Source organism: Urocitellus parryii, chromosome Y (assembly GCF_045843805.1).
Source record: "Urocitellus parryii isolate mUroPar1 chromosome Y, mUroPar1.hap1, whole genome shotgun sequence".
Lineage (NCBI taxonomy): Eukaryota > Metazoa > Chordata > Mammalia > Rodentia > Sciuridae > Urocitellus > Urocitellus parryii.
In genome coordinates, this window is record NC_135548.1 from 31,164,288 (window position 1) to 31,178,647 (window position 14,360).

Consider the following 14,360-nt stretch of genomic DNA (forward strand, 5'->3'; position numbering starts at 1 on the left):
TTATATTGTATACCCTGAGCAGCAACACCAATTTTCCTTTTATTTTTTACATCAAACAAAATTCTCATTTTTTAAGCTGGTTTTTAGTAACTTACTATGAATAATAGCTTCTCATTGACATAAAACAAAGAATCTCAAATTATGAGTCAAATCTTTTTTGTTGTTATTGTTTTTGTAAACAACACCTTGTTTCAATACAGTCACCCTCTTGCGTACACTCCATTGTAGCAATGTCACAGGAATACTGGGGCAGAGATTTCATACCTGGACATATCTACTATCAAGACCTTGACAAAAAATAATAAATGATAAACCTTGATATAAATGGCTGCACATTTTCTTCTTGAAAACAAAATCATTTCATCTATTTTCATTTGTTCCTTTGCTCACCTATAAAAATTGTGCATTAAAGCATCTATTTGTCTTTTATGTTGATTATGTCATATGTGAATTAGTAAAGTAACACTCAGACTCGTTGTCATTGCTTTATTGACTTTACTGCTTTTGTCATTCTGGTTTGTGGATTTTATGTACTTTCTTGAGGAAAAATAGTTCCTACTTTTTGAAGTTTTTATGAGGAATATATTAGTGCATCATTGACTACATCTGTCACAGTCCCCAACTAGAGTAGATTCTCAATAAATATCTCATTATTAAGGGTTAAGATCATACTTTCAGATTGAATAGATTATGCATCTTCTTTTATATTTTTTAACTGACTTACTTCACACAGATAAGTAAATCTAAGTCTCTGTTGTTTTTGCATGTAGAGAAATTAAGCACTTCCCATGTGAATTGTGAAGACCAGATAGAATAATGCCTTTCTTAACTATATAAAGTACTAAAAATGGTATACTTTAAATTTTAAAATATCTTACATCTTACTGACTGTATACACTTTGTTCTACCTAATATTTATGTACTTAAACTAATCTCATTTTTTCATTGGTTTTAGAGAAATTTTCTGAATTTGTTTAAATTTTACCCAAATGTTTAAAAATTGTGTTTTATTGTATAGCATTATTTTTTTCTTTAAATTCTTTAAACAATTTTATCATTCTCCTTTTTCTCATGCCCAGCTTTTTTCTCCTTTTACTGTTTCTTGAAATTACCCATAAGTTAATATGACTTTTGTATTTCTCTTCTAATATTATGGGTATTTAAAGCTATGACTTTCCCAACCATTCAACAAAGGGCAAAATTGCATAAGCTTTTAAATATTTCATATTTCATCTCTTTATTCAGTGAATATAAATTTTAATTTCTCTTTTCCCTAACATTTATTTAATGAAGTTTAAAAATGTCTAGGCAAAAAGAAATATATGTTATTAATTTTACTTCTTCTCTAAAATCAGAAATTAGATTATGGGCTTCTTTTTTCCCTTTAAAGTAGAAATATATAGTGTTCCTCTTTACTAATGATAATACAAATCATTCTGTGGGCTATAGATGATATTATATATTCTCCCCTTATATGAAAAAAGGTTAGGAAAAATTGATTAAATCAAGTCATTAAAGCACACTACTTAAATCTTCTGTCAACATTTTTTATCCATCATTGGTTTGCTTATCCTACAAAGTATAATGAAATTAAGCTATGGGGAATCTTTCTAGAAAATAAAATATTTTCAGGCTATTCGTTTGTATTTTCATATTCACTTACATAATGCAAATCAAAGGTACCTTGTGCTTATGATCTTTTTCATTTATTTTGCAGAAAAATACATTGAACAGAGACTGCCAAAAAGGGAGAGATTTTCATTAGCATCTTTTTGAGTTCCAATTTTTTTATATATTTTAATTGTGTTGCTTGATTCTTATGTATTAGATATCAATTATAACTATATTTCTAATCTATGAAAATTTTTTTTTCTATTAATGCCTTTCCAACTTAAAAATCTATTTTCTTTCCCTTTTTTTAGTTGTCAAGCTAACTTTTTTTCCCTTTTTAATTACATGGCCTCATTTCTTAGGCTCTTTCCTTAAAATCTCTTTCAATTTTGCATATCATATTATTTTAAGCATGTCAGTGTATATTAAACATGATATAATTTTTGCTCTTTATTCTTATACAATTTGAGATTTTTTTATTTCCATAGCTCTGATGTATTCCTGGGAAGCTAGTTCCTGCATATATCAAGAAAATACCTGAAAAGGATGTGATCTTTTACATTAGGCTTGCCTTGAGATTCCATACAGAGTTATAAACTGACTTCTGGAATGTTGAAGATTAAGTCCAACACTCATACAGAGTATGCTATGGTCTAGATATAAAAAGTGTTCCCTAAAGAGCTCATGTGTTAGGTAATACATGCATGTTCAGAAGTGAAATGATAGTATTATGAGAACTATAACCTCTTCAGTGTATTTTTCATTTAATGAATTAGTAATTTGAATGAACTATTGAGTAGGAACTATAGACAGCTAGGGCATGGCTGTAGGAGGTAGGTCACAGAGGGTATGCCCTTGGACTATCCTTGGCTTCTCTTTCTTCTGCTGCTCTTTCTCTCTTTCTCCCTCTCTGTGTTTACAGACTGCTATGAGCTAACCAACCTTCTTTCACCATGGTCAGCCTCACCTCAGGCCTAGACCATCAAGTCAGCTGACCATGGACTGAACCTCTGAAACCATGATCCCAAAAAACTTTTTCCTCCTCTATGTTGTTTTTGTCAGGTATTTTGATGACAGACAAAAATAAATAAATGAAGATAAAAACCAACTAATCCAGCTTCTGAGAAAAGAATAAGAAAGAATGGGAAAATAAAGCCCATCCTTAGAAAGAAACAAACAGGAAATATCAATTGTTCTTGAGAAAGTTCAAACACTGCTTTAGATAAAGACTCAAAATTAACTACTACAGTTCAAAGAACTATAAGAATCTGTGTCTAAAGGTTTAAAAGAGATGATATTGATCTCCCCAAATAGAGAATGTTGATAAAGAGACAGAGAGTATATAGAAGAACCAAAGTAAAGTTCTGGAGTTTAGTTAAAGTACTAAAATTCGGTAGAGAAGTTCAACAAAACATCTGAGCAAACAAAAGCAAAAATCAACTAAGTCCAGCGTACATCAATTGAAATTATTAACTTAAATGTCCATAAACTAATGAATAAATAAAAAATCTAATGCATTATATAATAAAAAGTAATTCAGCCATATGCCATCTAGTTCTTTTGCCTACTATGTCTTGAATGAACCTTGAAAGCATTATGCTGAGTGAAAGAAAGGAGGTACTAAAGACTCTCTCTTTTAAAAAAATACATAAATACATGATCCCAACAATGTAAAAAATATATATGAACCAAAAATGTCAAGGAAATCTATTAATCATTAAAGTGGATGATTTTGGATGAAAAAAAAGACTTTCTATATAAATTGTTCTTAATTACCAAATCCATAGAAGCAGAAGAGATTTGTGGTTGCTGGGGTCTGCAGAAAGGGCGAATGGAGAGTGACTAATAACAGTCATGGGATCCATTGTTAGGATGACAAAATGTTCAAAAATTTTATATAGGTGCAGTTGCACAAATCTCTAAATAAAATTAAAATATTTAAAAATAACATAAATATTCATTATGTGAATAAAGAAAAAACAGAAACAGAAAAGCATCACATTTTATACTTTAAAGGGTGAGTTTTAAAATATATACATATCTTTATAAAGTTACTACAAGAATTAGCAAGCTTTTCCTGTTCAATTTTTAATATTATCTATTTAATGCAATATCTTTCTTTATTATTAAAATTGTTTAATTATTAGCTGTACAAACAATGTGTTTCACTGTGACATTTCCATACATGCACTTATTATGTTTTGATTATATCCACCCTCATACTAACCTTTCTTTTCCTCCTCTTTCTGCCCCATCCCCTTTCCCTTTCTCTGTAGCAAAGCCCAAGGTAGCTGCCCATATACAGGTTGTGTAGAGAATACTGTCCCTTGATTCAATTATACTTTTGTATCTCAAAAGTTTTAGAAGTCCTCTCCAGCAAATTTTGTTTGAGTTTAGTTACTAAAATCATTTCATTTGTGAAGCAGTAGTGTTTCAACCTGAAAGTATTACTGCTATAGATGTAATTATTGTCCAGTTACTCATCCCCTCCCACACTAGAAAGTAAATTTAAACAACTAATTTGTGAGATACAGATTGTTTTGTGTTAATTGCTTCAAGATAAAATCACCTTTTTTGGGGGGGGAGGTTTGGTCATTCAGGTCTGAATTAAAGCTAAGCTGATGACAATGTTCAATTTAAGTTTGTTTAATGCTGATGAAAGACATTCATACAAAGCATCCTCTTTTTTTTCATATAACCCAATTCTTTGGTGGCAGCTGGGGTTGTGGCTCAGTGGTAGAGTACTTGCCTAGCACAGGCAAGGCCCTGGGTTTAATCCTCAGCACCACATAAATAAATAGGTTAAAAAAAAGCATTCTTATGTGAAGGATGCTAAATGTTTCTTCATATAAATTATCACTTTGAGGGGCTGGGGTTGCCTGTGAGGCACTGGGTTTGATCCTCAGCACCACATATAAATATAAAGGTACTGTGTCCATCTACAACAACAGAAAAAGGTTTTGTTTTTTTTAAATTATCACTTTGATATACATGTTTTATAGTCTATGAGAAAACAGAAAGAACAATGTATCAGTTTTGCTACATTTTAATAGTAGATTTTAAGGGAGCAACATCAAACATCAGTAACATCAAACAAAAAGGTACTGAGTACTCCACAGGGTACAGAGTGCTGCCATGCACCTTGGAAAGTTTACATGACATGGAAAAGATGAGGCCCTTCTCTTGAGAAGTTTACAGTCTGGAAATTTTGACTACTCCGAGTTTCAGTTGAGTGAACATTTTATTAAGGCAAATTCTTCATTTCCTAGAACTACTGTAGACTGAACTATTTTTGCACTTGTGAAATTAACCCAATCCAGATGAAAGAAAAGACTAAATTTGGTTGAGAATTCTTTCAGGCTCATATAGTTTTATTAACATTCATCTAGTAAACAAAATTGACCTAACAGACAACTGAAAAATTAAAGACTAGATCTCTTGAAGTGCAAGGGCTAAAACAACTGTTATTCATTTTAAAAAGCAAACGGATGGTATGATTAGGGTTTACACTAGTTTAAAAATAGGCCAAGTATTTCATTCCCTTCATGTGTTGTTCATTTAAAATAGTGAATATTAAAATACTTGGGTTCTACATGTAACCCACAAAACAGCTCCATACAAATCTTTATGTTCTGTGTATCAAATATCTACCTCGTGTACTATGAAAGTTTTATTTATGTCTCATCATTAAGTTAAAAGTAATATAAATAGTGAAATTATAATAGGCTAATGACCTGCATATTTTCATATGAATGTCAATATATCTAAATAGGAAATAAATGGCAGTTGTATCTACCTATATTAAAAAAATAGAATATCTTTCCAGATTTTGCATACTCATCACTTTATAAAGACAAGGTATGAAGGTTTTAAGGTTTCACAATCAGTTTTCAGAAAAACAGCAGTTGTTCCTGTAGTATCTCATTAGCATCTGACTCAATTATTTTTAGATGACATGATTTAGAAGACGTAAATCCACCCCAAAATTTGTAATTATTCTGAGATGGTTTTAATGTTAACCCTAGAATCATTAATGTTAACCCTAGAAACAATAGCAATGTGATTTAGAACAACTAATCAACATGACTAAAAATATGCTCACTTTCAGAAAAACAATCTGGTCATCTGGAAAAATATCACAGCTACAACCTGGGGAACACTCCCATATACAATATTGATCTGGTCAAGGCACACTATTTCTAAGTAGAACTATCAGATGAGGGTGAATTTAGGCCAGCTCTAAGGAACAGCCTATAAGACAGACCATAACTGATCCAATTTCCTTTAATAGCAATCTGGTACTATCCTACCCACTTCAATTCAAAAGTTTGAAGTTAATTCAAATCAAAAGACCATATTGGAGCAAAAGTGAGCAAATGTGTAAACTCTAGGACATTCTTATTGCTGTATTAAGTTTTAAGATGAGCATACCTACCACAGCATTATTGTTCCAGGAAGCAGGATAGGAACAGTGGTAAATTAGGAAACAGACTATTAATTGCACAATTAATAGAAAAGTAAAAAACAATGTTTCAAAATCTACAATAAACCTGTATCCAAAGGAGTGATAACAATGAGGTGCTGGACTTTAGTTCTGTGGTACAGCTTTGCAATGGACTCACTGGCCTATGGGTACGGCTCACTTCCTGCCTCCTGAAGGATGAATATGCTACACAGAGCCATGATGGTTTCTACTGAGTGGTAAAATTCACAGAAATTCCACGTTACTCATGTCAGAATCATTCCTTGTGCAAAGTTTGATGTAGATGAAGATAAAGTGGTTTCTTGGTCAATAACTGCAATTTCTTTTAAAGTCAGTGTGTTTCTTGTACCTGTAACCACAATAGAAGGATCATTGTTTAAAATACTTTGATGATTGATCTACACCAATGTTATATTCTAGATGAGAGGGACTAAGAAGAAACATGAACTAGTAACCATTAGAACAGTATGAATCCTATATGTATATCACTTACAGTTCTATTACAATTGGCCCAGGTTTAATCTCATCCATCTCCATGAAAGCAAAACACTTGGTGCTGGTAAACCTTTTTTTTAGGCTTGTAGTGTTTGAATTCAAAGAAGATAGCTGCACCTAAGGAATTAAAACAAACCACATAAGCCAGAGACCACACATTTCTTATGTGTCACCAGAAGCCTATGATTTTACAAAGTAACATGTGTCAAACAGTCTGATGACACAACTGTTGATAACTCACTGTGGCTGTCACTCCAAGATCTTCTACCATGTCTGAGTGACATTTCTCCATATCATTTAATTCTACAAAGTACAACAAAATTGTATAGCAAGAATGTAAGTTATGTACACAGGAAGAATCATAAACTACCAAAGAATATAAAATATTAAATACCACAAGAAAACAGAAGTTGCTTAAGTATCAGCAGTACCTATAGAAATGGTTTCAATAAGCACCTATATTTGATAGAATAAAAATTTAAAAGAGTTCCTTTAAAAAAAATTCTAGCTTATATAATTTCTCTCCCTCCTGAAACCACCATGCCCAGATTGTCCTTTCCATATTCTTACAAACTAACTGCCAGTTATAGTATCTTTTTACCCAATGTGTCTTATTGAAAGAAAAAAAAAATTCTTTAACTGTTAGAAAGTAATCATTAGGTTCCTAAAAAGACTTAAGGTAATTATTAGGGAACCTGCTTCCTTAACTCTGTATTATGAGAAAAACTTCCCTATCAAATAATATTCAACCACATTATTACACAACTAGATAATGCAACTGCTAATTCTTATATTTAAAAAAAAATTGATTTGACTTTAACTATGTGACGTAAGATCTTGTGTTAAGTACACTATGAACACAAACCCAGATAAGTACTGTGTCCTTAAAAAGTCAGTAACTGATAATTATAAACCTTTGGTTAATTTTTCAATATGCTTCTGGGAGCTCAATGTCCACATTAAAATGAACATATGTATCTTCTTTTCTTGAAGCCACAGGAGTATCTTGCACAGGAGTTAGGAGAAACAAATAAGTTTCTGCTTATGAGCATTCACATATACAGACGGAAAATCTAGAAACTGAAAAGGTTCCTAAAGAGGCATAGAAAGAGCTGAGAGGAGATTCTCAGGCTAAGAGATTCCTATTTGGTGTGAGAAAGTATGTGAGAGTTGTTGAAGTTCATGGGGTATGTGGAGAGAAATGAATATAGACTGTCTAGGAGACCTCATGAAGGGGACAAGGAAGCCTTTACATGGCCAAGTGGACAAAACTTGATCTTCATAGTGAAGTGGTAAAAAGAACAAACATGTTTTCCTTAGGGAATAATAGCCCACTATATTTTTCTATGCAAAAATAATCTGGAGTATATAATTTGCCACAATGGAGCTCTGCCACCATTTTCTAACTTTGATCAAGTATATGACTTATTTAGAAAAGCCTTTAAACCTAACCTTATCATAATTTCCCTGTTAAGAACCAAAAATGGATGAGAACAGCCAACAAAAACCCTTTTGTTAATGAATAATTTTTCATATATATTATCTAAATTCCGGTTATACTGTTTACAACATAGCCTGAATTTATAACAACCAGATGGTACGTTATATATAGTTTTAATTTCCCGGGTTTTAAAATCTCAGTTTAATCAAATTCAACATGGACTCATTTAATAACTCCTCAGTGTTTATGTGTTATTCATTTATGTGTCTCAAAAAGCTCAAAAACAATTTAGTACATTTAATAATTTAAAAATATTTACATAAAAATATTTCAATTTAACATGAAAAGGTAATTTAACATTTACAACATCATTAAATATTATTGTGTTTTAAGTATACTTTCTGAATGAGTATGCAGTTTTACAAATGGCCTATCAAACAATGTAAATATTTTCCAGTACACTATATATTTGATAACTGGTAACATCGGAATTTAAAAGTGTAGCAGTATTAGTGCTGTGGATTATGTTCTTTAAATAAATGTTTTTCTTTGTGGTCATATTTTTCTTTTAATTAGCACTAATGAACCCATGGATCTGACTTTATTTCTGCAATTGATAAAAGTTCCTCCATTTAATTTCAGCACTGATCTGTTCCTTTGGTGCAAAACTACAGGTTAAAATAAGCCCTTTGTACTAACTATAGTTATTTCTGTAAAATGATATAATTTATTCCTTAATCACATCATCATCCCACGGGATTGCATTCAGGGCATGGATGTTATGGACGCACACTACTTCCCTGTCCCCTGATTTTCATCTGCCTCTGTAGGACTCACCTATGTAGATACCTCAGTAGCACAGGAAGAAGAGGGGCTGAAGCAGGAGAGATGGGAAAACAGGACAAGGGCCTCTGTGTAGAAAACTACACACCCATGGAAGGTGAGAGGTGCTAATTTTAATCGACATCCTGAAGGCTGTAGCTGCTGATAAGGACAATGTGTATGTTTATTCCGCACATTAGATGGAATCTGAAGAGCAAAAATCTATACAAACTCAAAAGCAAAAGTGAGTGTATAAGTAGGAAATATTTTTTGTAAGTCTTTCAGAACTAGGGGCTGGGGATGTGGCTCAAGCAGTAGCACGCTTGCCTGGCATGCGTGTGGCCCGGGTTCGATCCTCAGCACCACATACAAACAAAGATGTTGTGTTCACCGAAAACTAAAAAATAAATATTAAAATAATAATAATAATAATAAAAGATTTCAGTCTCTGGTATTTGGAATTTAGGCTGCAGTCCTTATTTTAAAAAAATCTGCAATCTGTATTTGGGGTAAAAATGGGAGTTCATAACCCACTTGAATCTAATGTATGAAATATGATATGTCAAGAGCTTTGTAATGTTTTGAACAACCAATAAAAAAAGTCTTTCAGAACTATGTTCTGTTATGATCTCTTCTAGATTCTGCCTCATTATAGAATGCATTAAAGTAAGTTGTCACATATACAAGACCATTCCCTGTCAAAACCTTTGTCCCATTTGAGAAAAAACATAATGCAATTTGCCAGTTATTTACCCTTTACACTAACTGTAATATAGGGATCGATGCACTGTCCAGAGTCTTTCAGGCCAATTTTCTCAATCCTGATAGTGAGTAATGTCATTCCCGGTTCTGATGGCAACCTTGGTAATAAAGTACCGGGCAACAGAGAAACCTCAATAAAAGTTAGCTCTACCAATAATTCAGAGTAAATACTTTGACAAACAGAAGATATAGCCTACCTCTTAGGAACTAGCTAGGCATTATGTATTTTTATTTCCAAAATTCATGAACATCTGATGTTATACTTTTTTAGAAAAATATTTAATTTTACACATAATATATCTGCATTTCCCAACCATACAATCACCTTTAAGCAGAAATAATAATTTCTATAATAATAGTGTATAGTATGTATAATAAAAGTTTGTTAAAAACATCACTTGAGGAAGCCCAATTATACATAATAGTATAATATGCTCACATAATATTTATATTCCATATGTACTTCTATATTATACTCAGCATCTTAATATGAAGTGGTAGAACAAAGACAAGAAAAGCTTTTTAAAATACTTGTTATAGTGTTCTAAAGTCTGAGACATTTAATATCAGAGTTGATCAATACATTCTTTAGTTACTCCTAATAAAGAAAATTTACAATTTGATATTTATGTTTTAATTTAACTATAGTCTAACTTCTATTCTTCATTCTATTTTGTATGATTTATTCTCTCAGAAATTAGTACTATATAGTCTGCCATATAAAAGGGCCATTGTATAACTGAAATATTTCCCTAAAACCAACTAAAATTCTTAAAACTAAAAACCCACCCAGAACAACATGACAACATTCACCCACCAAGAATATATGAAGGAAGAAATCAACTGTTCACTATGTTCCCTTTTTTGAAACTACCAATAGAGAACAGATGCAAATAAGCTGATTTTAATCAAGTATGCATACAGAACCTCAAAATACACTTAACAAAAGATTTTGGTTGATGTTTTTCAAGTTTCTATTCAACAATGTGTTATGCTACTTTTAATGATGAGTTGTTTGAAATACATGAATCAATCAACACACTACATTTGAAAATACACATTTGATTGATGGCAAATGTGGCTTGAGGAAATTTTGGGAGGTGATGGGAATGTTCTGAACTTGTATAGTGATGACAGATGCAAAACTCTATAGAAGTGTCAAAAATCAATGAATTTTATACTTACAGAAGGGAAATGTTATGATATGCAAATTATACCTCAACAGTGCTGTTAAAAATGTATTACTTTCTAATTTAAACAAATATGAAGACAATACAGACAAATGCAAGAATGGCAAAGCCTGGAGACTGCATTCCATGGTTGCATTAACAAACCTAAATGGGCTCAGGCTGATATCATTAAATATATACATAATACCTTTTATGCATCTTCTTTGATTGACAAATGAGGGTACTTTTAGAAGAGGGGCTTGTACCTGGACATCTGGGATGAATTTTAGAGAGTTAAGAAACACCTCTGAAATTTTATGAAAAATGTGAATCTGTATACATTTATATACATACATATTCACATGTATGTATATCATATATGAATTTTTCTGCAGAAAAGTTCATTCTATTATGTAGTACATGGCTGTATAAATATGCTACAGTTTATGTACACATTCTTGTGTTGATAGATATTTGAATTACTTCAAGTATTTGGATATAGTTAATACTCTTCTGAACATCTTCCGGTGCCCATAAGCACCCATTTCTGAAACAGAGGAATCACTAAGTCACCTGTCATGTTACCTCCATACCTACTATGTAACGACAATCCGTTTTCCAAGGTGGTTGTGCCAATTTTTATTCCTAGCCCAAGGGCAGTAGTGTTCCCATTGCTCCACATTCTCACTAGGTACTGTTTACTCAGATTCTTCATGTTAGCCAATTTTGGTATAAAGAGATCAATCATTTTAATTTGCATTCCTCTGAAGATTAATAAGGCTGAGCACCTTTTAGAATAAATCAAATATATGATTTCCTCTTTTCTGAAGTGTGTTCAATTTTTTTGCTCAATTTTTTATTGAGATGTCTATCTCATTGAGCTGTAGGAGGTCTCTATTATTTTGCTGGACAAATGTTTTACAAATAGCTTCTTAGTAGTTTTCCTTTATAAAGACTTTTTGTTGAAGTAGAACATATACATTTTAAAATGGACAAATTGTTAGTACAGTTTGCTGAACTTTCACAAAGTGAATACACCTGTATAATTAGTATCAGATCTAGGAAAGATATGATCAGCCTCCTGGGAGTGTCCTTCCCGCCACCCTGTCCAATTCACTCTTCCAAAAGATAGCAACCATTGCTAACTTCTAACACCAAGTATTAGTTTTGAATGTTAAGAATGACTTTCTCTGCCATGGTGTCTTCTGATTATGATAAATACTTACTGCTAGTAATATCAAATTTCTTAATATCTTCCTTCACAATCAGTGCTTTTTATGTCATATTTAAGAAAACTTACCCCACTCCAAAATCATAAAGATATTATCTTGAAAGCATTTTATTGACATTAATTCTATATGTCACACAGAATTATTGTCTACGGTGTATAGTAGGAGCTTTAATTTCATTCAATTTCACATAAATACTCAATTGTCTCAGCACTACTCATTGAAAAGACTGACATTTTCCACCACTGATCTGCAGTCCCACCTCAATCATAAATCAAGTGGCAATCACTTTCTGAGTTTTCTATTCTGTCTTACCGGACTGTTTATCCTCTTACCATTAATACAGTATCTTAATTCTATAGCTGTATAAAAGGTCCAGGAACTGCAATAAAAATTCAGATGAGTTTCAGAAAGAGTCTATCTTTATAAACTGCTTCGTCTAATTTATGAACTAGTATATATCTTTACATTTTAAAAATCATAACATTTATTTAATAGAACTTTATTTGACCTAAAACCTTTAAGAAATGAAGACCTACAGATCCAGGGAAAACTCCTGTTTTTATGTTTATGTTCCATGAAGAATGGATGGCCATGCAGAAATGACTGGAGAAGGGGGTGTGAGCTAATGGTAAAAGGCTGCCAGGGCGGGATCCCAGCAAGACCTGTCTGGTCAGATTCTTCTTGGCCTCTCTGTATAGCCTTCTTTCCTTCTGGACCTAAGGCAGGCCCTGTCTGGAATGAAGGTTTTTAAGGGAGGGGGGGAGGGAGGGTAGGGGGCAGGGAGGGAAGGGAAGAGAGAGGAAAAGAGGGGGGAGAGAGAGAGAGAAAGAGAGAGAGAGAGAGAGAGATATCATATATATAAAGTGTGAAAAGAATCCAAGCATGCACCAATAAAAAAAAATCCAGAAATTAAATCGCTAATTAAAATAAAAAATAAAAAATGTAAAAAAAATTACAAAGTAGAAGTAAAATGATTTATTCACTTCAAAATATTTATGATTACTAGTGCATTATTTCAAAACACAAAACAAAAGAAAAAAATTACTAACAGGATTGAATCTAAAAAGAAAATGTCAAGTCAGTTCCAGCAGAGAGCATGGAAAGAAACCAAGCATGATCTGATCCTAGAGGCCCTATTTGTTTAAAGATGGATAATGCTCCTGCCTTTACATCCCATCCTTTTGCACAATTTTTAACCAATGAGATATAGTTTTAAATCATGACATTTTTCATAATTCTTTTGGATGAGCTTTTGTTGAGTGAGCAAATACTTGCCTTAGCCTAGGGGCAGCTCTGGCTGCAGGACACCTGCACTCTTCACCCTAAGCAGGTACTTGTCACAGTCAGGACTCAGTGGCAATGGCAACAAGCTGCCAGGGTCCCCGGGCTTCTGCGCACCCCAACCGACTCCGATGCATTCCTCCAGGTGAACGGGGAGACCCCTGAGGTGACCTGTCCCCTGGACAGCGTCCCTGCTGCTCAGCGGTGGGCCCCGAGCCCAGCGGGACCCGCAGGGGGCCACGGAGGTCGGGGGCGTCCAGCAGTGGCTGCACCGGCCACCAGGAGGGTGGACAGCCGCGCCCTCCATAGAGGAGCCCAGCCGCCAGCGGGGACGAGGTGTGGACCTTGGCTGGGTCATCTGGGCCTCACGAAAACTGCAGCGGAGATGCGCTGTCACCTCCTTGAGGTTCCTGGGGGCTCTGCCGTTGCCTCAAAGCAAAGCGTGGCAAGCAACCAGGAGGCTGCAGCGTCCCCTTGCAGGTGCACTTGCACAGCAGGGTCCTGGCTCCGCCCACGCCTCTCCCCAGAGGCGTAGCCATGCTCACCCTGGTCCCCCTCCTGCACCACCCACGCCCCGCCCACACCCCCACCACTGGAGCGAAGCCACGCCCCCATTCATGTACCGCCCACTCCCCCGCCCCTGGGTCATGGCCACTTTCCCCGCCACTCCTGCGCTGCCCATTCCCTGCCCCTGAGGCGTGTCCACACTCGCTCGGCTCCTTTGGCGCCTGCTTCCCATCAGAAGAGGAGTAGAGCGTGGGGAGGCGCCCGTCTGGAAGCCATCTGGGAAGGCAACGTTTGTGGTAGGTGTTCGCTGGCACAGGGGAGGGGGAAGGCTTGGAACATCCAAAGAAGCCTGATGCGGTGGGGTGTGTCTGTAATCCCAGTGCCTCAGGAGGCTGAGGCAGGAGGCTTGCCAGGTGGAGGCCAGCCTCAGCAACTCAGCGAGGCCCTGTCTCTAAAGGGCTGGGATAGTCGGTGGGTAGTCACCCCTGGGTTCAGTCCCTGGGACCACAACTCAGGAAGGCACAGAAGGGGTTCTCAGTGGAAGTTGACCGGTGGTG

At 34.7% G+C, this 14,360-nt stretch overlaps 1 pseudogene; it reads right to left on the reverse strand.

Moving 5' to 3' along the window:
* Positions 1-6,350: 6,350 nt before the first annotated feature.
* On the reverse strand, positions 6,351-13,654 carry LOC144251004 (axin interactor, dorsalization-associated protein-like; annotated as a pseudogene).
* Between the last annotated feature and the right edge of the window lie 706 nt (positions 13,655-14,360).